The sequence below is a fragment of the Mustela erminea genome, chromosome 12 (assembly GCF_009829155.1).
Source record: "Mustela erminea isolate mMusErm1 chromosome 12, mMusErm1.Pri, whole genome shotgun sequence".
NCBI lineage: Eukaryota > Metazoa > Chordata > Mammalia > Carnivora > Mustelidae > Mustela > Mustela erminea.
In genome coordinates this window covers 21290758-21316266 of record NC_045625.1, presented here as the reverse complement: position 1 = coordinate 21316266, position 25509 = coordinate 21290758, and the positions used below count along the sequence as shown (strand labels likewise).

Below are 25509 nucleotides of genomic sequence, written 5' to 3'. Positions count from 1 at the left end.
CTAGGCTGCTGGGGTCCTCGTTGGTGAGTGGATCTTTTGCGGCATCGAGTGGAGGGTGACAGCGGAGAAGGTGGAGGGAAGCCCGGAAGGAGCGGGTACGAAAGGCAGGGAAGACCAGGCCGGGGAGTCTGGACTTCTGATGTTATTGGCTAATCCTGACCAAACTGGAAAGGAACAGAGGGAAAGCAGGGGCAGAAACTTTCCTGACGTAAAACAGGATTGAGGCATCAGATGCAGGGAGACAAGAAAGTGAAAGGGAGGAGGCCGGCCTGATTCAGGTATCTGGCTCGGTGTTGGCCGTGCCTTGATGGCAGAAGAACATTTGAGGAGGGGCAGGGGCAGGAAGATAGCTAGAATTGGAACACGCAGATCGTACACGTTGATTGATAGCCACCCCTTCACAAACACACTCATTTAGGAATTACTAGACCCACCAGACCAGGAAGAATTGTCGCTGTATTTCTTTTCTTTTTTTTTTTTAAAGATTTTATTTATTCATTTGACACAGAGAGATCACAAGTAGGCAGAGAGGCAGGCAGAGAGAGAGAGAGGAGGAAGCAGGCTCCCCGCGGAGCAGAGAGCCCGATGCGGGACTCGATCCCAGGACCCTGAGATCATGACCTGAGCCGAAGGCAGCGGCTTAACCCACTGAGCCACCCAGGCGCCCTGTCGCTGTATTTCTTAACTCCTGTCTTTCTTTCCGTGACCTAACTTGGCATTAAATTTCTCCCCAGAATATTGCAAGAAGTAACATGCGTTTATTTATTTTAGTAACATATGGGTGTTTTTCCAGTTAATTACTAACAAAATAGTAATTATGAGACATCAGTGGATAAGCCACGTTACTTTCCCAAGTGACTGACTTCATTGTATTTTGCGCAGGTGTGTGCAGTTTGCTTCACCGATACGGATTTGATGTTTGGCGGTAACCAATATAAAGATGTTCATCTGTCATTGAGGTACATTACTATGTATCCTTGGATGTATACCTTTTATTAAAACTAATTTTAAATTAATTTGGTAAAAATTACAAAAGTAACACTCATTGTACTCATACTCATTGTAACGGGCAAAACCATTCTAAAATGAATTAAGAAAATGTAATCTCTATTACGAAACTTATTCCCCGATAACCGATGTTAACAATCTGGGTGTATCTTTTAAATATTAAATTAAATTAAATTTTAAAATTTAAAATCAATTAACATATATTATTTCAGATTATATTTTATATATATATATTATTTCAGATATATTATATTATTATTTAGTGATATATCAGCTGCATGTAACACCTAGTGTTCACTTTATCAAGTGCCCTCCTTAACGCCCATCACTCAGTTACCCCATCCCTCCACCCAGGGGTATATCTTTTCATACCTTCTTGTACGTTCATACAAATGTATATGGACATACACACACAAAATAGTTTGGCCAGTTATATAAAAATGGGTGCCTTATTTTTCATCCTCCTTCACTAAACCATACATCATGAACAACCTTCCAGTTAAAAATATATAGATTTAACTCATTTTAACAGCTGCATATTATTTCATAGTGAAAATATGCTATAATCTATCCAAACATTCTGCTACTGAAGGCTTTAGCAGATTGTTTTCAGGGTGGTTGTTGTTTTGTTTGTTTGTTTTTTATCTTGACAAATAATGCTGCAATAGGAATTCTTAGATGTAGAGTTTTGAATATTATTGCTGTTATTCCTATGGTATAGATTTGTTTTGCTTTGCTGCCTTAAGTGTTAAAAGTGTTTCAAATTTAATAGTGCCAATTTACCTTTCAAAAATTTGTAGTGATTTGGGGCGCCTGGGTGGCTTAGTAGGTTAAGCCTCTGCCTTCGGCTCAGGTCATGGTCTTAGGGTCCTGGGATCGGGCCCCGAGTCAGGCTCTCTGCTCAGCAGGGAGCCTGCTTCCCTTCCTCTCTCTCTCTGCCTGCCTCTCGGCCTACTTGTGATCTCTGTCAAATAAATAAATAGAATCTTAAAAAAAAATTTGTAGTGATTTATGTTAACAATGCCTGAGATGGATCATTTTCCTGAGTACTCAACAAAAATGAATATTTTTTCTTTTATTTTCTGGTCTGACACATGAAAAATACTATCTCATTATTGTTTTAATTTACATTTATATCCTGATTACTGATTTTAATTTAATTTACATCCTGATTACTGCTGAGATTAAACACTTTTTAGATGCCCATGAGCTCTTTGGATTTCTTCTTCCATGAATCCCATTAATTGCCTAATTTTGTGTGTGTGTCTGTGTGTATGTACAAGATCAGGTGATTTTTCTTTTCTTTTTTTTTTTTTTTAAAGATTTTATTTATTTGACAGACAGAGATCACAAGTAGGCAGAGGCCGCAGAGAGAGGGGGAAGCAGGCTTCCCGCTGAGCAGAGAGCCCGATGTGGGGCTCGATCCCAGGACCCTGGGATCCTGACCCGAGCCGAAGACAGAGGCTTCAACCCACTGAGCCACCCAGGTGCCCCGATCAGGTGATTTCTCTATTCAGTAGGTTGTCTCTTGAAGATCTTGTATATAGGTACATTAGTTAATATCAGATTTGACTGTGTAGATAACAGAAAATTTCCAAGCAATAAAAAATTTATTTCTCTGTCCTGTAAATGAGGTACAGAAGTAAAAGGTTCAGGTCTGATATGGCAGCTGTGCCCCACAGAGTCCTCAGGGACTTAACCATCAAGCTCATTACTCTGATATTCCTGTGCGGTGGTCCTTGGTCTCAGGGTCTCAGGTGGCAGTGTTTATGTTTCAGGCAGCAAGGTGGAGCAAGGAATGAAAAAGAGGAGAGGCCAAGAGTACAATATTTCTTTATATATCTGTAATTAAAATTGTGAAATATAATGTTCATATAGAAAAATGCTAAAGACAATCTATAGCTTAAAAAATTATTTTAAAGAAACATCTATGCAATCTCCACTCAAAGAAACAGAGCATTACAGAATTTGAGAAGCTGTGTTTCCTTTTCTAATCACAACTCTCCCTTGAGGAAGTCTCCCTCTAGACCTAGAGATTACTATAATCCTGACTTTATGGTAATCACTGCTTTGCTTTTGTTTAGTTTCACCCAAGTATGCTTTCTAAATGATATAGTTTTGCTTATTTTTAAATATTGCTGTTTGTGTTAGTTTGGTTCTTTTTTTTTTTTTTAAGATTTTATTTATTTGACAGGCAGAGATTACAAGTAGGCAGAGAGGCAGGCAGAGAGAGAGAGGAGGAAGCAGGCTCCCCACTGAGCAGAGAGCCCGGCGTGAGGCTTGATCCCAGGACCCTGGGATCATGACCTGAGTCGAAGGCAGAGGCTTTAACTCACTGAACCACCCAGGCCCCCCAGTTTGGTTCTTGTTTCTATTCAATGAATGACATGGTATGTATATATGTTAATTCAGTTTCATTGCTGAATACACCATTGTATAAATATACCTGAATTTATTTATCCATTCTATTGTTGATGGACCTTTGGATTATTACAAATTGCAAATAGTGCTTCTATCAATATCCTTGTACTTATATGCTTATATACATGTACATTTTTCTGGAACATAATTTTAGGAATGAATTTCTGGATTATTGACTATGCATATCATCACATTTTTTCAATAATGGCAAACAGTTTTCCAAAGTGATTGTACTAATTAACACTCCCACCAGCTATGTTTTAGATTCCTATTGCTTTGTGTCCTTACCAACCCTTAGCAGCTTCATGTTAATTTAATTTTTAAAAAATTTTTTTTACAGATTTTATTTATTTATTTGACACAGAGAAAGAAATCACAAGTAGGCAGAGAGGCAGGCAGAGAGAGAGGGAAGCAGGCTCCCTGCTGAGCAGAGAGTGTGATGCGGGGCTCTATCCCAGGACCCTGAGAGAATGACCTGAGCCAAAGACAGAGGTTTAACCCACCGAGCCACCCAGGCGCCCCCATGTTATTTAATTATGAGTATCTGGTAAGTATCTAGCTGTCTTTCAAGGAAGGTTCTCATTAGCTGCCACATGACACTTCTGCTTACATCTCATTGGTTAGGCCCTAGACACCTGGTCAGTTTTAGCAGTAGTAAAGGCTAGAAGATTCATTGTTTATTCTGGACAGTCATATGCATAGTTACAACTTGGAGATTCTATTATTAAAATAAGGAGGAAAAAACAGACTTTGAAAAATATAATATTTCTGCTACTTTAAGAAGAATAATTTTAAAATACCTAACTTTTATTGACCACTTACTATGTGCCAAGCACTATTCTAAACACTTTGCAACTACTTATAAACTAGATACTATATTACAAACCCCAGTTTATAGGTAAGAAAACTGGGCCATTGAGAGCTTAAGTGTCCTACCCAAGATTAAACAGCTAGAAAGTATATTGCAAACCCAGGTAGTCTGGTTCAGAGTCCATGCTTTTAGCCAGGCCATATACAGTTTATTTATTTATTTAATATATTATTTATTTATTTATTTGACAGACAGAGATCCCAAGTAGTCAGACAGGCAGGCAGAGAGAGAGGAGGAAGCAGGCTCCCTGTCGAGCAGAGAGCCCAATGCAGGGCTCGATCGCAGGACCCTGGGATCATGACCTGCGCCGAAGGCAGAGACTTTAACCCACTGAGCCACCCAGGCGCCCAAGGGCCATATACAGTTTAAAAGGAACATTTGTTCTTGGTCTGCCATGTTTTTTACAAAGATTTTCCTTCTGATTATCTTTGGAAATTTCTAAAAGTAGTTTTGTTTATATATTCAGAGTGAGTTTCACCTGTACATCTAAGTCGTCTGTGTTTTTTCTCAGTAGATAATGTTTCTGCATCATTTCTAAATTATGCATATGAAAAGACTCTTAGAACAATTAGTTTGCTGTTTAAATTTTAATTTACCATTATTTGTTAGTATTATTTTGTATCTAGGTGGAAGTAAATTTAAACACACTTGAATATAAAGATTTTATTTATTTATTTATTTATCTATTTATTTGAGAGAGAAAGAGATAGAATGAAAGAGCACACATGGGGAAGGGCAGAGGAAAAGGGAGAAGGAAAACCAAGCAGACTCCATGCTGAGACAGAGCCCAATGCAGGGCTCGATCTTACAACCCTGAGATTATGATCAGTGCCAAAACCAAGTCAGGTGCTTAACCAACTGAGCCACCCAGGTGCCCCTAAACACACTTTAATATAAACTAAGCTGAGGAGCCATAAAGGAAGTTGGAAAAACCCTCTACTATCCAGATCAATTCCATATACTTGTGGAAATCCCTTAAAATAATATTAAGCTTCATTGTTGTATTCACATGCTATGCTGTTGAGGACAGAGTAATAATGTTTAATGTTTACTGAGAACATACTTTGTGCCAGGCACAATATTAGATACTAAAGATGCAAAAATAAAACAGATCTTAGCCTTTGAGAAGCTCATGAATCCTAGTCTGATGTTACTCGTCTTTTTCATTTTTCTTTTCTTCAGACATTTCTGTTTATTGTTGCCAGGATGATATTTCTAAAACAACTAACCGAAACTATCATTTCCCTGCCCAAACTTCATAATTTATCACATATCAGATGAAATCTGAATTTCTTTGCATGGAACAATTATTTTGCCCCATTTACTTTGGAACCCTGAACCATTAGCCATTCTTTGAACATCTCCTAGATCCTTCAACTTCCAAGTCTTTGTTCCTGCTGTTTTATTTGTATTCTGATCACATATTGAAGACCTATTTATTCTACAGGGTTCAGTTCAATTGTTTCCTCTTCCCACTGATAATCTTAGAATTAGTTGTCACATTTTTGGCACTCTAACATTCTCAGTGTCCCACTTTGGGTAATTTTCATGCTTTACATTATAATTGTTTTGTTCATGCCTTCATCTCCTACCTGTATTCTTGAGATCAGGGGCCATGGACCAGGTCTTAATTACATTTCACACTTTGTATATACTAGCACAATACCTTATCTAGAGTAAGTTCTAAAATAGATACTTAATTCACTCCTTGAAATTTGGCACTAGGTCATTTTGAAATAATCAAAAACTTTTTTGCATTTTCTATTAAATGTAAGTTTTCAGTGTTTTTGCAGAAGAATTAATGTGTATGAAACATTACACATGCATACACATACATCAGCCAAAGAAGACATGGCATAAATATGATGGATAGTCAATTTGAGACGGAGTTGCAGATTAGTCTGAACCAGATTATGCAGAAAATCTGGATATGTGGAATGAAATAATATTGCACAAATGTGTTGCATAAGTAACTTGTCTTGTGGTTGCTAATTTATGGGTGTAGTCTTACATACTATCTTTTGATCAGTAACGAACTATTTTACATCAATAGATTGAGAGCAAACATTTTGGCACAACATATTTAATCTAATTAAACTAGATAATAATGCTAGAAACAAGCTGTGGTAGCATCAGCATGTAAAGAAATTTTCACAAGTATACTATTTATATAGTTTATCTTGTTTTCAAATACAGAAGCCACATGTTATTGTAGCCTATTTTTGCAACATCTGTCTCTATAAACACGATCATTTTTCTCTTTTCACATGTTGAACCCCTACACATTTTGCTGATCATGAGTCATCTCATGCCTTACATATATATATCATCTTTTACACACATTGAAAAATTCACTTAAGCTAAGCTTCTGGCTAGGATAAAAACATTATCCATGTTTAGACCTGACTCTGTTCCCCTAAAGAAGCCTTAGGCTTGAATAAGCTGTTTTACTTGTATCCTTTTCCTTCTGAAAAATGGAAGGGCTAGCTCTATGCTTTAGTATTTCCCTGGGTAACATTTACCCTAACACCTCTCATATTTTATGGTCCAGTGAAATTAAGGCATTGCCAAAAATTAATAGGTGGGATAGGAATATAGGTCTTTGGACTTCCACCCAGTGAGGTGTAATTGTTCACTCATGGATGTATCCATCAATTTCTTTATGGGAGTGGGACAGAGGAAGAGGGAGAGAGAGAATCCTAAGCAGGCTCCACGCCCAGCGTAAAGCCCAACACAGGGCTGGATCTCATGTCCCTGAAATTACAACCTGAACTGCAATCAAGAGTTGGATGCTTAATCAACTAAGCCATCCAGGTGCCCCATCCATCAATTTTTGAGCACATGTTATGCACAAGGATCTATGCTAGTTGAGGAGAGCAAATGATTCTACTCTGTCAATGTGGCAGGGGAAATAAGATATTTACATAAAAACTAGTTATTCCCTAAGGAAATTAATGTCATAAAAGTTATGGGAACTTAAAGGAAATAATGCTTTATTGTTTTAACAAGTAAGTTGTAGAGATACAGAATAAATGAATAAATATCTCATTTAGAATTTCATCAGATTAACCACACCTATGGGAAATCTAGCTGTTTGAAGCACAAAAGCATAACAGCACCACTGTGTACCTAATGGAAAATGAACCAACTTATAAAATAAATAACTTCCTGAGGTCTAAACTGCATATTCAAACTGTAAGTTGTAACAAATCACCAATATGCAGGGTAGCCAATATCATGCTTATACAAGATGGGAAAACTATTTCTCTTTTTCTCTCCAAAAGAAATCTTTTAAAAAAAATTTTTAAATTTATTTTTACTAGAGAGAGATAGAGAGAACGAGCAAGGAGAGAGAAAGAGGGAAAAGCAGACTCCCTGCTGTTCAGAGAGCCCAATGAGGGACTGAATCCCAGGACCCTGGAATCATTAACTGAGCCAAAGGCAGACACTGAATCAGCTGAGCCACCCAGACACCCCTCTCCAAAAGAAGTCTTAATGTTATTTCATAAACGATTCTCACAATTTCATATCTTGAATTTAGACCCAGTCTCATACCTCACAATGTAAATTAATTTAACAAATAATTTTTGAGCACCTACTACGTGCTTGGTATGTACAAACTTAGTAGATTAGCAACTTGTATTGTCCCTTACCATAAAAAAGAAAAAAAAGTACCCTGAAACAATAATATCTAACCCTATCAAGCACCTTCTCTTTTATTTATTTATTTTTTATAAGCTGCTTTTTATTTGTTTTTTTGTTATTATGTTCAGTTAGCCAGCTTATAGTGCATCATTAGTTTTTGACGTATTGTTCAATGATTCATTAGTTGCATATAACACCCATTGCTCATCACAACCACAGAGCACCTTCTCTTTTAAATATCTTTCTATTTAGGCTTCTAGCTTCCTGATTTCTCCCATCTGTTCTGCACCTGGACTCTCTGTAATTTGGGGAGAAAACAATGAAACCATAATATCAGATTTATTGGTTCTACTACAAATATATGTTATGCAACTTCAGCAAGTCCTTCAATGCTGATTGTCAATCATTATTTTCCTTCATTTTATATATAAAATTATTTTATATATATATATATATATATATATATATGAGAGAGAGAGTGTATATATATCAGCAATGCTCTGAATGTGCGAAAGGAAGGAGTCTCAAGACAATGTCCCTATCTTTAGGCCCCTTATCATATTCCAACAGCTAGACCAGTGGTTCTCATTTGAGGTGATTTTGCCTCTTAGAGGGCATTTGGACGTATCTGGAGACATTTTTGGTTGTCATAACTGAAGGAAGGGTTGCTACTGGCATCTAATTAGCAGAGGCCAGGATCCTGCTATGAATATCCTAAAATTAAGAGGAAAGTCTACCACCACCCTTAAGTAAGAATTATCTAGCCCAAAATATCCATAGTATGAAGGCTGAGAAATCCTGATCTTAGGTGATTAAAGTCTAAACTATATCCACACTCTTATAGTCATATATATACAACTTACCCCATTCCCTGGAAGTGACTTCGCCTTCTTGAGTGAGAAACTGTGTTCCTTCACTTTCCTCTTTTTATATCAAAATGTCCATATAGTCTCATTTGTCATTTTCTTACTTCTTTCTGTGGATAAATACTCTCCTTTCTTTCCAAGACTAATCTCTTCCAGTATTTACACCCTACCCTATTTTCCAAATTATTTATTCTGCTGACAAGAATGCATTCTATATCACAGAATAAAACAGATAATAAATCAAGCAGAGAGGGTGCCTGGGTGGCTCAGTAGGTTAAGCCTCTGCCTTTGGCTCAGGTCATGGTCTCAGGGTCCTGAGATGGAACCCTGCATCTGGCTCTCTGCTCAGTGAGGAGCCTGCTTCCCCCTCTCTCTGCCTGCTGCTCTGCCTACTTATGATCTCTCTCTCTCTGTCAAATAAATAAATAAAATTAAAAAAAGAAAAAGAAATCCAGGAGAGTAGTTTTCTCTGAATTCTTTATCTCATCCCCACTCACCAGCTCCAGAAATTTAGTTCACAGGTTATTTCCTCTCATGTATCTTCATGCTTTCCCCTACAATGGGTTCTCTCTGTGTCTAAAGAGTACTTAATTATATTCTGTCTTATAATATTCTTTAAAACTCTTATTTTGATCCTTCTGTTTTTTTCAACTTATCTGTATCCCCTAGGACTCCTGTAATTTTCTAACTGTTCTCCCAGCCTTTCATCTAGTCTGCATTTTGTGCTGTAGGATCTATGTCAGCTACTCTCTTCAGAGTCCTTCAGTAGTCAACCAGTGCCTATCACAATGATTACGTCACATCACGCATTTTTTATTCACTCTCATCAGAGTCCTTCAGTAGTCAACCAGTGCCTATTGCAATGACTACTTCACATCACACATTTTTTATTCACTCTCATCAGAGTCCTTCAGTAGTCAACCAGTGCCTATCACAATGACTACGTCACATCATGCATTTTTTATTCACAAGATACAGTGCTTGGAACTTAAGTTAGTATTAGTATCTCCATCATATAGATGAGAAACTGAGGCTTAGAGAGGTTGAGTGTCTTGCTCAAAACTCTATAGCTAGGATGTGCGGAGCCAATTCAAATCCAAATCAGTCTTATGCCAAAATCTTTGTGTACATTTTACACAACTCTTTATTCCCCAAGGCACTGAGTCCAGACTGCCAAGTTTGGCCTTCACGTCTCTCTCTAATCTGGCTTCACACTTTTTCCAGGTACTGCCAACCTACATCCACCTTATATTCATGTTAAAATACTGCTGTTCTGTGCATACTCTTTGCTTTTTATCCTTCTCTTTGCTCCCTTTCATATCATACCTTCTATGTTATCCTTCTCATGCATCTCCTAAGCTTCAAATACCCAACCACTTTCAAGCCCAGTTCAAGCTTCCCAGCTGAGTTCCCTAATCTCAGATCTTTTCCTTCCCCCTCCCCCAGTGGTGTTTTTCTCACTTACAAATGTTGACATTATAAAGCATGTATATGCTTTTTTTTTGCCCTCTCTCTATTTTTACCTCCTTTAGAACAGGGAACTCATCGTGATAGTAACATATTTTTCTGTATAATTTTATAAGCACTCTTGCAAATATGTTAAGAACCTGGTAAAGAACAAGAGCTCAATACAAGTTCGTTTGCTTGTTTGGTTCTAATCTTCATAGTAATTCTCCAAAGTCTACTTTACTAACAGATAAGAAAACTGAGGCTCAGGGAAATCAAGTGACCTGCCAAAGGGCAGAAATATTCCAATATGACCCAAGATCTAACTCAAGATTTCTGTCTCTAATTGAGGGTTCTTCCTACTATACTATGTAGGGCTTCAGAATTTTGGTTCCCCAGAATATCCTAGCTCTATACCTTGGTCATAGTAGTTATTGAATATGAGCTGAATGAATGAGTAAAAGTCTGTTAAGAACATATTCTTTGAGGTTGATGGTTCATGGGCCACCAAGAATAACAGCACTTTTGGATGTGACTCATCCTCACACATAGTATTTAGGTAGAAGGAAAACAACCCTCCCATTCTGATCAAATATCTTAGGCAACATTAGGTTCAAGCTGTATTATTATCCACTTAAGAACATCCGTGCCACACACCTTCAACAAACAAGGTTTTATGTTATTTAAAATCAGTACGTAGGAAGAAAATTGAGAGTAATTTTTCAGTTTTTGTTTTTCATTTTTCATAACCAAATTGATCATTCTCTTTCCTTATTATCTCTACTTTTTGGATCATGTTTAGAAAAGTCACCTCTATCCCAAGAACTCTACAGATACTCCAATATGTATTCTTCTACTGTTTTTATCGTGTCATTCTTTACATTTAGAATCTCTGGGATTATGTGTCTGTGCATGTGTGTGTGCTTCTACACATATGTGTTTCTGTGTGTGTGTAAGGCATAAAATAAGTTTATAATATAATATTTTCTTATGTAGTTTAGTGAGCTATTTATTAATTTTCCCTTCTGATTTAAATTACATCCTTAGAGGCACTTGGGTGGCCCAGATGGTTAAGCATCTGCCTTCTGCTCAGGTCATGATGCCGGGGTCCTGGTATTGAGCCCTGTATCAGGCTCCCTTCTTGGCAGGAAGCCTGCTTCTCACTCTCTCCCACACCCCGTGTTTGTGTTCCTTCTCTTGCTGTGTCTCTCTCTGTCAAATAAATAAATAAAATGATACAGATGTAATTTATTTACTTATAAAGATTTTTTTAAAAAAATGGACATATATGTCCATACACAGATTATTCTATATGTAAACTAAACTTTCCAGATTTGTAATTTATTCTATTGATGGTTTACTCCTGAGCTGTATTTATTTATTTATTTATCCATAATCTTTTAATGATTAAAGTTTTAATTTCTAGGCAGCAGTCTCATCCACTACTCTTATTTTTTTTTATTTTTAATTTTTTTTAAGATTATTTATTTATTTATTTGACATAGATCACAAGTAGGCAGAGAGGCAGACAGAGAAGGAAGGGAGAAGCAGGCTTCCCGCTGAGCAGAGAGCCCGATGTGGGGATAGATCCCAGAACCCTGAGATCATGACCTGAGCCGAAGGCAGAGGCTTTAACCCACTGAGCCACCCAGGCATCCCCATTTTTAATTTTTTTAAAAAAATATTTTGTTTACTTATTTGAGGGAGAGAGAGTGAACAACTGGGAGGAGGAGTAGTGGGAGAGGGACAAGCCGACTCCACACTGAGCACAGAGGGCCCGTCTTGGCGCTTCATCTCATGCCTGCAAGATCATGACCTAAGCCAAAGTCAAGAGTTGAACGCTTAACTGACTGAGCCACCCAGGTGGCTCCACTACTCTTCTTAAAAAAAAAAAAAAAACAACAATTTGTGCCTACCCTCTAAGGTTTATTCTGTTTTTTAAAAGCTTATTTATTTATGGATTTATTTAAGTAGTCTCTATACCCAATGTGGGGCTTGAACTCATGACCCTGAGACCAAGAGCTGTCTGCTCCTCTGACTGAGCCAGCCAGGCACCCCTCTAAGTTTTATTCTTTAAAAAAAGTACAAGAAATATTTTGCCAACATCCCAAATTTTCTTTTACTGGGATTCTGATTAAGATGAAATAGAAGTGATAGATTAATTTGAGAGAATTGACTGATTTTAATAGACAGTCTTTAGAATCATAGAACCTAATATGGTTTTTCATTTACTCAAGTCTTTTGTCATCTTCCCCAATAATTTTATAATTTTACAATTTCTTTTTTTTAAAGATTTTATTTATTTATTTGACAGAGAGATAGCACAGGTAAGCAGAGGGGCAGGCAGAGAGAGAGAAGCAGGCTTTCTGCCAAGCAGGTTGCTCGACGCAGGGCTTGATCCCAGGACTCTGGAACCATGACCCGAGCCGAAGGCAGCCACTCAACCAACCGAGCCACCCAGGTGTCCCTTCAATTTCTTTTTAAAATATGTATTTTATAAAGAGTTTATTTATTTCTGTGAGAGAGAGAGTGAGACTCTGGGACTAGGGTATCATGACCTGAGCCAAGGGCAGACACTTAACCGACTGAGCCACCCAGACACCAAGTTTGGTTTTTTCCCCCAAAGATTACTCAACAGAGAGAACACAAGGAGGGGGAGCGGCAGAGGGAGAGGGAGAAACAGGCTCCACACTGAGCAGGGAGCCCAGCTCGGGCTGGATCCCAGGACCCTGGAATCATGACCCGAGCCAAAGGCAGATGCTTATCCAACTGAGCCACCCAGGTGCCCAATTTTACAATTTCTGTGTGTGTGTGTGTGTGTGTGCACACTTTAATAGAGCATAGTGCTTTAGTTCTTATATGCAAGAATCAGCTGTCTGGGTTCCAAACTCACCTATGCTGTTACTAGCCATGTAAACTATTCATTCACCTTTGTGTACTTGTTCTTTATCTCCCCCTCCTATAATATGGGGTACCTTGCAGAGTTATCATGAAGATTAATTGGGTTAATATATCTAAAGTGCTTAAAACAATACCAAAAAAACAATACCTGGCTAGTAAGTGCCCTATGAGTACTACCTATGATTACATGATTATATAGTATATCTATATATGCACTTCATGTTTCTTATTAAATATATTTGTGTTTTATGTAGTGTTGTTAAAAATGGGTTTTTTCCCCCCTACTCTCTTCTTATTGGTGGCCATTTTATTAATTTTGATTATGGAGGGCAATCTCAGTAAGCACTAAACTTTGAAATTTCAACCTCCAGAGGGCTCCCCTTTCCTATGAATTACTATCTTTTCTTATAACTTCTTTTTAAAGAATTTTATGTCACTTAGAGTGATGAAAAGTGATGAAAAAGAAAATGTGTGTATGATGCATTTGAAAGGTCAAGTAAGATAAATAAGATCAACAGCTAGTCCATTGAAAATACTAACAAGACAGGGTACCTGGGTGGCTCAGGTCATGATCCCAGAGTCCTGGGATGGAGCCCTGCATGAAGCCCCTCATCAGGCTCCCTGCTCAGCGGGAAGTCTCTTTCTCCCTCTGCTACTCCCCCTGCTTGTGCTCCCTCTCTTGCTGTGTCTGTCTATCAAATAAATAAATAAAATCTTTTTTTTTTTTTTAAGATTTTATTTATTTATCAGAGAGAGAGAGAGAGGGGGGAGAGAGCGAGCACAGGCAGACAGAATGGCTGGCAGGGGCAGAGGGAGAAGCAGGCTCCTTGCTGAGCAAGGAGCCCGATGTGGGACTCGATCCCAGGACGCTGGGATCATGACCTGAGCCGAAGGCAGCTGCTTAACCAACTGAGCCACCCAGGCGTCCCAATAAATAAAATCTTAAAAAAGAAAATGCTAACAAGACAAACCCTCCTCTTGCAAAACTGAGGGAAGAGAAAACAGCTGAAAATACAAAAAAGAAAAAAAAGGAATTAACAGATGCATGTAAATATCCAAGAAGTTTAAAAATTACAAAAATATTCAAAGTTTAACCTGTCAATAAAGTGAAAATTTTGACAACATTGGGTATTATTTAATAAGTATGAATTATGAAAATCGATACAAGAGGCAGAAAACTTGAACTGATCAATAGAAGAAATGGGAAATGTTAACCAAAGTTCTACCTCTGAAAAAGGCACCAGGTCAAGATTTTTTTCTCAAGATTTTATTTATTTATTTATTTGAGAGAGGGAGAGAGAGCAGGGGGAGGAGCAAAAGGAAAAGGAAAGAGAGAATCTTGAGCAGACTCTAGACTGAGCCTGGAGCGGGATGTGGGGCTCAGTCTCATGACCCTGAGATCATGACCTGAGCTGAAGTTAAGTCGGGTGCTTAACCCAGTGAGCCACCCAGGCACACCTACGTCAAGATGTTTTAAAACATGGATTCTATCAGAACTTTAGGAACAACGTTATTTACAGAACTTTAAAAAGATGGAAAACTTTATAACTCACAATACAAGGCTAACAAATATGAAACCGAATTAGTGAGGAATAGCAGAAGAAAAAAGCAATAGGCCAATTAATACTGAAATAAATGCAGAAATCCTAAATAAAACATTAACAAATTGAATACAACAGCATTTTAAAAGTTAGCATGACCAGGGGTTCCTGGGTGGCTCAGTGGGTTAAAGCCTCTGCCTTCAGCTTGGGTCATGATCCCAGAGTCCTGGGATCGAGCCCCCCATCGGGCTCTCTGCTTAGCAGGGAGCCTGCTTCCTCTTCCCTCTCTCTCTGCCTGCCTCTCTGCCTACTTGTGATCTGTATCTGTCAAATAAAATAAATAAAATCTTTTAAAAAAAAAGTTAGCATGACCAAAATAGATTTTATTTTAGGAATGCAAAGATAATTTGATATATTAAGACATGAGCCTCTGATGATTTACATCTAAATAATAAGTAAATCTTTAAATATTTCATAGCATTTTTTTCTCCTGATATTATCCCACTTTACTACCTTGTTTGATCATCTCTCCCTGGAACATTTTCTTCTCCATCCAGTAAACTCCTACCTCTCTTTAAAGACTCAATTCAGCTTACTTACGTTTTTCTCTGACGCCTCCCTACCTGAGGGTAAGAAGCTGCTGCCTTGTATGCTGCCATAATACCTTGTATTTACCTCTATTACAGACTTATCATACTGTTCTATAAATGCTAGTTAACTTGTCTTCCCCACAAAACTGTGAACCCTGGAGACAGAGTCAATTTATTTCTGTGTTTTGGAAGCCAGACATATAAAATATTGAAAGAATCCATTGAGAAATACACACAGATCAAAACTGGAAATAAGAACTGTTAGCTAATTACTTCAAAACTGCTAAGAGACTAGATCTTCAATGTTCTCACCGCAAAAAAGAAATAATAATTATGTGATGTGATGGAGGCTTGAGTAAAGCTATGGCGGTAATCATGTTGTAAGATATACATATCAAATCAACACATTGCGCACCTTAAACTTATGGAATACTACATGTCAATTATATCTCAATAAAAAATAAAGATACATCAAAATTTGTTCTCACCTGTTGATGCACACTTAGGTTACTTAGCAACTACTGCAAATAAAGCTGCTGTGAATGTTTGTGTACAAGTCTTGGAGTGGGTGTGTTTTCACTTATCTTGGATAAACACCTAGGAGTGAATGGCTGGGTCTTATTGTTTGTGTACCTGTAATTTCTTATTGTTATATAATTGACATGTAATATTATATTCATTTCAGCCAGACACCACAATGATTCAATATATGTATACATTGTGAAATAATCACCTCAGTAACTGTAGTTAACATCCATCACCACACAGAGTCACAATTTTTTTTTTTTTGTGATGAGAACTTTTTTTTTAAGGGTTTTATTTATTTATTTGAGTGAGAAAGAGAGAGAGAGGGAGAGCGCACGAGGCCGTGGGGAGAAGCAGACTCCTCCCGAGCAAGAAGCCCAATCCAGGGCTCTATCCCAAAACCCTGGGATCATGACCTGAGCTGAGGGCAGATGCTTAATGGACTGAGCCACCCAGGAGCCCCATTATTCCCTCAAATCTTATCTTCTCATCTTGCCCCTTTCCTCCCCAATGTTTTCTTTTCTTATTCCTCTTCTTAAAACATGTGTTTTTCCTACTCCTGGTCCTCATCTTCTTTCTTTTGACTCCCCCCCCTTCATATTCAGGTCATTTCTTCTTTTCTGTATTTATTTAATACAAATTATGCGTTACTTCTAACTTAAGTGGCGAAGTGAGAATATTGCAGCCTTGGGGAAATTATCCGTGGTACCAAGGTGCAGACATCTGTGAGTGTAAGGAGAGTATTGAAAAATGCAATGAAAAAATTAATTGGAATGTCAGTGCATATAATGATGCCTGCAATGAGAGGAAGCTGGGAAGAGTCTCTCTCTCCTCAAAGGAAATATGTACTAAATATCCTTGCAAAATATCACAGAAAGAATGAAACTGAGATATTGTGACTTATAATAAGAAATAAATATTTGGTCTTCCTTTTGGTTCCTGGTTTAGGACTCTTTTTTTTTTTTTTTTTAAATATTTAATTTATTCATTTGAAGAGAGAGAGCATAAGCAGGGAGGAGGGTCTGAGGGAGAGGGAGAAGCCCACTGAGCAGGGAGCCTGACACCAAACTCGGATCCCAGGACTTAGAGATCATTACCTGAGTTAAAGCAGATGGTTAACAAACTGAGCCACTGAAGCGTAGGACTCCTTAAACCCTTGGAATTAACTGTGGAGAAGGAGATCGTGTCTTTTATTATGTTAATGAGGGAACTTTTGGAAAGCACCTAAGGCTAGGGCTGGTTGCTCCTTGAACCAACCTTGTGATTTGAGGGTTGGAACTTTTAGTTTAGTCCTCCCCCACCTCTGGGGAGGGGAGAGGGGGCAGGCAGTCAAGTTCAGTCACGGGGTAGCTGATGATTTAATCAATCATGACTATGTAATGAACCTTCCATAAAAGCCCCAAAGGACAGGGTTTAGATAGCTTCCAGGTTGGTGAGCCCATGGGGATTGTGGGAGGGTGGTATGTTTAGAGAGAGGATGGAAGCTGAGTGTCCCTTTTTCCTTACTTTGCGCTATGCATCTCTTCAATTGGCTGTTGCCGAGTTACTTCCTTTTATAATAAACTGGTCATGTAGTAAGTAAAATATTTCTCTGACTTCTGTGAGCCACTCTGGCAAATTAATGGAAACTAAAAACAGGACTTTGGAATCTCCCAGCTGGTCAGAAGTATAGGTGACCACCTGTACTTGAGATGGGTGTCCATAGTGGGTGTGGTGGGGACGTGTTGGGGAGCAGTCTTGCAGGACTGAACCCTTAATGTATGGGATCCGAGGCTATCTCTGGGTAGATAGTGTCAGAATTAAGTTGTGGGACACCCAGCTGGTATCAGAAGTTGCTAGGTGTGGGGGAAAAACCCATGTATTAGAATTCAGTGTAGAATCTTAGCAGCACACTCACTCCTTGTGTAATTTCTGAAATAACCCAAATCTGAAAATAATCCAAAACCCTGGTTATGAAAAACTAAGAAAACAATGCTTCTATAGACTTTAGGTGACCTATTACTTATTTCCTATAATTATGGAGACTTCCACTAAATCCGGAATTGAGAGACTTTAAAGGACATTGTAATATAATCACCCCATGATTTTTTTTATATGTGCTGAGGTTCCTGTTAGCCAACAATAATTTGATTGGGCCATTTGGTAAAACTACCTTAGATTAAAGTGTGAATGCTGTTAAGATTTAATTGCTTTGTAAGGACCACCTAACACTAAGAGGCTGTTACCAGGCAGGCAGGTAGGCCTTGTCTAGTAAGGATTGCTGAAGCAGTCTGTGTACTACTACTGAGTTTTTTTTTTTTTATTTGTTTGTTTTTACTGCTGAGCTGTGTTGTGTCGTTGAGCTCTGATCTAGTACCACTCTATTCCAGCAGACACATCTACTTCACAGAATATTCTTAATTTTTATACCATCCTATCTCAACCAGTGAGGTGTGACAACAGACGGCAAGACCTAAAAAAGAAAAGAAAAACAGTTCTAAATAGGCCTCTACATAATTTGACTTTGGTATCATAGGACTACCTAAGGAAACAGAACATTTTATATGATAGTGATGAGGGAACAGAAGGCTAGCAGAAGACAAAGCAGAAGCTGACCCCCTGCAACCTCCCCCCACCCCCCACTCTGGGGTGGGACAGGCGAGACATTCTTCCTGGAATCTCCCAGCTATCTTAATATTAATGCCTTGCTAGAGGGGAGAAACAACCTTAACTTGACAGGGGCAAGGCTTCTGGTATCTTACAGGTTGTCTTTAGCATATGAAAGTTCTTTCGAAACCTCCCTTTTCCCTTACCTGCCCCAACCTAGTAGTATATAACCAGCCAACCCTCACAACCCTCTTGCAGCAACTCTCCTGCCTCTGGGTCCTGTCCCCGTGTCCCCCATCACCTTTTTGCACCAGAAATGTCGTAAGAACTCTTTTTTGGTCGTCAGCTTGGGACCTCGCTTATATTCTAAAATTTCATCAATAGGGCAGTATGTTTAGTAGAACTCTCCAAGTTCTGCTAAAGCTTTTTAACTACATTAACTCAGCTAATTGAGGAATGTTTGCCAGAACCTATTTAGAGTGATGCTAGCATTTATGTAATCACCTGTGTGTGAGAAAGGATTAGACGTAAATACAAATTTTGACTTGTTGAAATGTAATCCTCGATAGTTAGAAAATACTACATTGACATGAAACCGGAATTTGGGAGATTAGATTATAAATAAAGTTATCATAATTTACTGTCTAAATCTAACACTTTTTTGAGAATGAAAGAAGCAAATTAATAACCATACCATGACAACAGAAATAGAGTTTGTCCCAGGCAAACCAAGGAATACAGTCATCCTGATTTTAAACTACATTTCGTATAAACATATTCAGGATTTTGCAAGTGAATAATGGAGTTCTGGAGAAATTCGCTCAGTATCTACTTTCTCAGTTTCCTTCCTCAACCCACTTTCCACTAAGGTTTTCTGATGTTTCCTTCAATATAACATCCCCCTTTTTTTTATCTATAAGAATATGAAGTGAACAAAATATTAAAACTAGCTTCAGACATAGTTGAACTTCAAATGCTCTCTATACTTAGTAGCAAAACAGATGTAGTTTTGAGTCCCAACAAAAGTTCTGAGTTCCCAGTATGGCTGCTGGAGGTACAGCATTTATGTAAAAGGTTAGTCTGTATTTCCTATTTTCCTTTAGAGAGGGAACTTTATGTCCCCTGTTTGATGTGTAAAAAGTCAACAGTATGAGAATGTTAATCCGAAATTACATAAAATTCATGCAGAATAGCTTGTAGATTAATAAAGTACTCTTGATTCTTTTTTTAACTGAGATATAGTTGACATACTATTATATATGTTAAAGGTGAACAAAATGCTGATTTATGTACTGCAATATGATTAACACTGAAGCATTAGCTAATCCCTCCCTCGGGTCACATAATCACCATTTCTTTTTTGTGGTGAAAGTACTCTTGAGTCTATCCTATGTGGCACTCACATGGCTTTTCATATGTCCCCCAAGCAAAGCGAGAACAAGTCTGCCTTATTCATAAATTTGTGTATCCATGGTGAATGCTATAGATGTACACACTGTGCATGTCACAAGACATAATCATGTTTTCATCAAGTTGAAGAAAGAGGTAAACCTGTGACAGCCAGCCCAGTGCCCTCTGGGGACTTCAGAAAAATGTCTTCAACTTTACAACTGATAGAAAGGTCAGAGGGAGGCCAGTGATCAGAGGAAAACGTACTTTCAAACAAAAAAATTGGCTTTTTAGGGATGCCTGGGTGGCTCAGTTGGTTAAGCAGCTGCCTTCGGCTTGGGTCATGATCCCAGGGTCCTGGGATTGAGTCCCACATCGGGCTCCTTGCTCGGCAGGGAGCCTGCTTCTCCCTCTGCCTCTGCCTGCCTCTGTCTGCCTGTGCTCGCTTGCTCTCTCTCCCTCTGTCTCTGACAAATAAATAAATAAAATCTTTTTTAAAAAATTGGCTTTTTAGGTGGGAAACAGGGTGTCCTCACCTATAAATTGGACAAATACTTGTTCTCAAGATCCATGTATGAATGGGATCTGGAAATTGAAGGGGACCAGAATGTGCCACAAAATAATAAAAATGTGGATTATTTTGAGCTGAAGTCAATTAAGATCCAGAAGACTCAAGAAAAACCTTTGCCTCTCAAATACCTAAAAGAATTTAGAAAAGGGGACTGGCCCAGAAAAAGAGCTGTTACCAGAGATAACTTTTTAAAAAATGTATTCTTTTTTTTAAGATTTTATTTATTTGACAGGTCACAAGTAGGCAGAGAGGCAGGCAGAGAGAGAGAGGGGGAAGCAGGCTCCCCGATGAGCAGAGAGCCCGATTCGGGGCTTGATCCCAGTACCCTGGGATCATGATCTGAGCTGAAGCCTCTGCCACTGAGCCGCCCAGGTGCCCCTAATGTATTCTTTTTTTTTTTAATTGAAGAATAATTGATATGTCATGTTAAATTAGTCTTAAGTGCACAACATAGTGATTCAACAACTGTATACACTATGATCACGTCTGTCCCCATACAATGCTATTATAATATCATTGACCATATTCCCTATGCTCTACCTTTCATCTCTGTGACTTATTCATTCCGTAACTGGAAGCTTTTATCTTCCACTCCCCATTACCCATTTTGCACAATTCCCCCAACGCTCCCCTCTGGCGGTCATCAGTTTGCTCTTTGTATTTATGGGTCTGTTGCTGATTTTTTACTTGTTAATTTATTGTCTTTCAGATTCCACATATAAGTGAAAAATGGTTTTTGCCTTTCTTTTCTGACTTATTTCACTTAATGTAATATCCTCTGTGTCCATCCATGTTATTGCAAACAGCAAGATCTCACTCTCCTCCACATCTCCTATATCCATTCATCTGTCCATGAGCACTTAGGTTATTTCCATATTTTGGCTATTATAAATATGCTTCAGTAAACATAGGATGCATATATTTTTGAATTAATATTTTAATTTTCTTTGAGTAAATACTCAGTAGTAGAATTACTGGATTGTATCATATTTCTATTTTTAATTTTTTTTTTTAATTTTTAAATAGGGTCCATGTCCAACATGAGGTTTGAACCCATCAGCTAGGGATTGAGAGTTGCATACTCGACTGACTAAGCCAGTCAGGTACTGTGATCTTATTTTTAAGTAACGTCTACACCCAGCATGGGGCTCGAATCCACAACCCCAAGATCAAGAGTTGCATGCTCCACTGATGGAGCCAGCCAGGTGCCCATAGGGGCTTTCACAATGGCTATACCAATTTACATTCTCACTGACGGTTCGTGAGGGTTCCTTTCTACCAGAGATAACTTTTTATCTAAAAGACCTATCTGTAGGGCAGGGCAAACATCTAATTACCAAACATATCTTATTATTCTCCTGGGAATTACCACCCTCCCTCTGAAGCCCCAGGTCCCTATCCCATTCCTTCACTCAGGATAGCATATAAGCCTCAACTGCTCTACTCCCCCTTGAGTCTTACATATCTCTGGGGCTTCTGTATGTGCAAAATTAAATTTCTTCTTCTCCTGTTAATCTGTCTTATATAGATTTAATTATTAGATAATCCAAAGAACCTAGAAAAGAAGAAGGTAAAAATTTTCTTCCCCTACAGAATGAAGTCATCTTCACGTAGTGTCTCCACATTTGTCCCAGCACATGGGAATCATTGTCAGGAGGAAGAGGGGGCACTCTTGAGAAACACTGTAATGTGTAATAATGACTTAAAGAATATCTGGAATTTACATGGGACTTACTATAAATCAGGGACTGTTATGAATAGTTTTCATATATTACCTCAGGAAGAACCTGGGCTTGGAGTCATACAGGTCTGAGTCTGAATGCTGGTTTTGTCAGTTTATAGTTGTGTGGTCACAGGAAGAAGGTTCTTAAACTCTAATATTAATCTTAAACTCTAATATTGCATTCTTCAAAAGCAAAGTAGGGTCATTGTGTAAATAAATGAGATCAGGTACATAGAAGCTCTAGTAGTGTGCTGCCACATAATGGTCCTTTCCTTCTTGTGTTTGTTGGTTACCCAGTGAACCTTCAGATGACAAAAACTGGTGCTAAGTGAACATTGTCTGAAGGCCAGGGAGTAATTGGCTATTCTAATATCACATGACATGGGATATTCACATGAGTGCCCATTAACTTTAAAAAGATAATTATCTCCATCTGCTTGGAAAAAATAGTCCCTGTTCCTATGACCTGTTTTCTGCAAACATGGAGAGTTTGGAAACAAAGAGCCTGGTAGGATTCACCAAAGCCATAGAAGACATTACAAGGATGGCAAAGGCTAAAATCATAAAGATAATGAACTTAATTTGCATTTCTAGGGTCCTGAGATTTAAGATTTTTATTTTCCTAGAAGGGCATCCATGGAGAAATATCTAAGTATCTGCAGTATATAGACAGAAACACTTATTTCTTATGAACTAGCATTGGTTGAAGAAGAATGACCCTTACATGGTTCCTTTTTGTCAAACCTTCAGATATGTGATATTTGCATCCCAACCTGTACAATTACAAGTAAAGAATATAGATGGTTTATATTGATATTTCTTAGTGCTAAAAGACTTGCTAATTGAAATAGTCAACAACAACAAATCACTTTGGGAGTGAGGCTGGTCCTTATAATTAACCTCATTTTGCAACTGAAGGAACTTGATCACTGAAACTATGTGACCAAGCCAACACCACAACAAGGTAAGGGCAAGGATAAAGACTAGACTTCAGCAAACCCTGAAAATCAAATCAGAGTGCCTTGTATAATCAACTTTTGTTAACCTTTAGCAATGGTTCTTTTCTATGCTTGTGATTGTGGGATTCAATACTGGCCTTTATGGTTGTTCCTTGGTATGTTTAATAAAGAAGTAAAGCAAATTGTGCCTAAAACCAATCAATCAATCTCTCTCTCTCTCTCTCTCTCTCTCACACACACACACACACACACACACAATCTATTGAGAAAATTCATTCCTAAATAATAACCAACTAATAAGTACTTTTAGATAATCAAAGGATAAGTGCATCGAAATGAGTCCCTTTAGGGGGACTTTCAAACTAGGATGTTTTATATAGAGATACCAGGAACACTTTAGGATATAACGTAGTTCACTCCCTGCTTGTGTGTTACCTTGTTTCTGGCCCTTGTGATTTAGCCAACCTGTAGAGAGTGTGTCACAGTCAGTCACCAGAACCAGCTCTCGATGCCAGTGGTATTTGCTTAGGATCCTGGCATTTGCCTAGTTAGAATTCCCATCCCAGGATGCATGAATATTCTGTTATTCTGAGCTTTTGGCATTCAGAGCTCTCTCATGTTCTCTTATACTTTGATTTTGAGAAATCGTCTCAGGCTCTTCTCTGGCTGCCTGGTGTCATACCCCAGGAACTAAGTAACACACTTTGTATCCACAACATGTGGTACAGCCAAGGGAACAGCTGTAAAATATTTCGAGATAGTGAAGATTGTTTTCCTTTTGCCCTTGTGCTTTTTTTTTTTTTTTAAAGATTTTATTTATTAATTTGACAGAGAGAAATCACAAGTAGACGGAGAGGTAGCCAGAGAGAGAGAGAAATAGGGAAGCAGGCTCCCTGCTGAGCAGAGAGCCCGATGCGGGACTCGATCCCAGGACCCTGAGATCATGACCTGAGCTGAAGGCAGCGGCTTAACCCACTGAGCCACCCAGGCTCCCTTGCCCTTGTGCTTTCTTGAATAAGCTACCCTCTTCCTAGCTTTCTTGAACAAGCTATTGCAGCAAAGCTTCTGAAAGTACTGATCTAGAGGGGTTGGTCTATACAGTTAAGAACAAAAAGTCAAATTCTTGGCCTTGAATTCTAAAGTAGGCTGTTGAAATTGATAGCAGAGAAAAAGGCTTGCAAGCACAGACTTTTAAATTCCAATAGTTGGGCTGTTTGAGAGTGAAAGTATTTTTAAGTTCAGAAGCTTGTCTTTGAAAACCAAGAGCCAAAATCCAAATACAAAGTTTATACCATAATTATCAGATTTTGGAACAATATAGGATTCTGGAAGAGTAGTTTTCCTGGCCAAAAGAAAGCAAGATTTCCAGGACTTGGCAGGAGAAAGAGAATTGGAGAAGACGTGAAAGGAACTTGTTTTTATGGGTGTTGTTTCTATCCTTAACACTTTTTAGACTGAGTCCCAAGAAGGATATTGAAGAAACTTATCATCTAGCTATTCCAATGAGATTTAGGGGGCTGTCAGAGTAGGAGAACCACTATCAAACTCCCCAGAATGTTGCCTGATGAGATGGCACACCTTGTAGTGAAGACTTAGTCTCTAGGAGAGGTAGAGACTATGAACTGAGAAAGAACAATTGCTAAGTGAGGTCACCAGGTAGCTGGGCTTGAGGCAGCTTCACACCCCTGTGGAGTGTGAAAGAACCTATTTAAGTTCCTATGTCAGAGTATGATAGCTCCTCAAAAAAGCAAACACACTTATCATTTGATCCATCGATTTCACTTGTAGCTATATACCCCAGAGAATTAAAAGCAGAAACTCAAACATGCATTTTTATAATTATGTTCATAGTGGGATTACTCTCAATAGCCAGAAGATAGAAGCAACACAAAGATCCATTGATAAGTGACCACATAAGTGAAATGTGTTATATATACACACAATGAAATATTATTTAGCCTTAAAAAGGAATACAGTTCTGATGCATGCTACAATAGGATCGAACCTATAAAACATTATGTTAAGTGAAATAAGATGCCAAAGGACAAATACTGTATCATTCCATTTGTATGACATATTTAGAATAGTCAAATTCAGAGGCAGTAGAATAGTGATTACCAGGGACTTGAACGAAGGGAGAATGGACAGTTTTGTAGGTATTGGGTTTTAGTGAAGATGATGAAAAAGTTTTGGAGGTGGATTATGGTGATAGTTGCAGAAAAATGAGAATATGAGGGGCATCTGGGTGGCTCAGTAGGTTAAGCATCGACTCTTGATTTCTACTCAGGTCATGATCTCAGGGTCGTGAGACTGATCACCATGTCAGGCTCTGCACTCAGCACAGAGTCTGCTTGAGAGTCTCTCTCTCTCTGTTTTCCTCTTCCCCTCCTCCCACTTGCACGTGCACTCTCTAAATAAATAAATAAAATCTTTTTAAAAATGGGAATGTGAACAATAATGCCAATCA

General features: G+C 38.4%; 1 long non-coding RNA gene across 1 annotated transcript; it reads left to right on the top strand.

The window, feature by feature from the left end:
* The first annotated feature begins 9 nt into the window (after positions 1-9).
* On the top strand, positions 10-21470 carry LOC116570058. Its single transcript, XR_004277265.1, has 3 exons — positions 10-95; positions 883-959; positions 21387-21470. It is a non-coding gene; the product is annotated as an uncharacterized LOC116570058 (long non-coding RNA).
* Positions 21471-25509: the final 4039 nt, after the last annotated feature.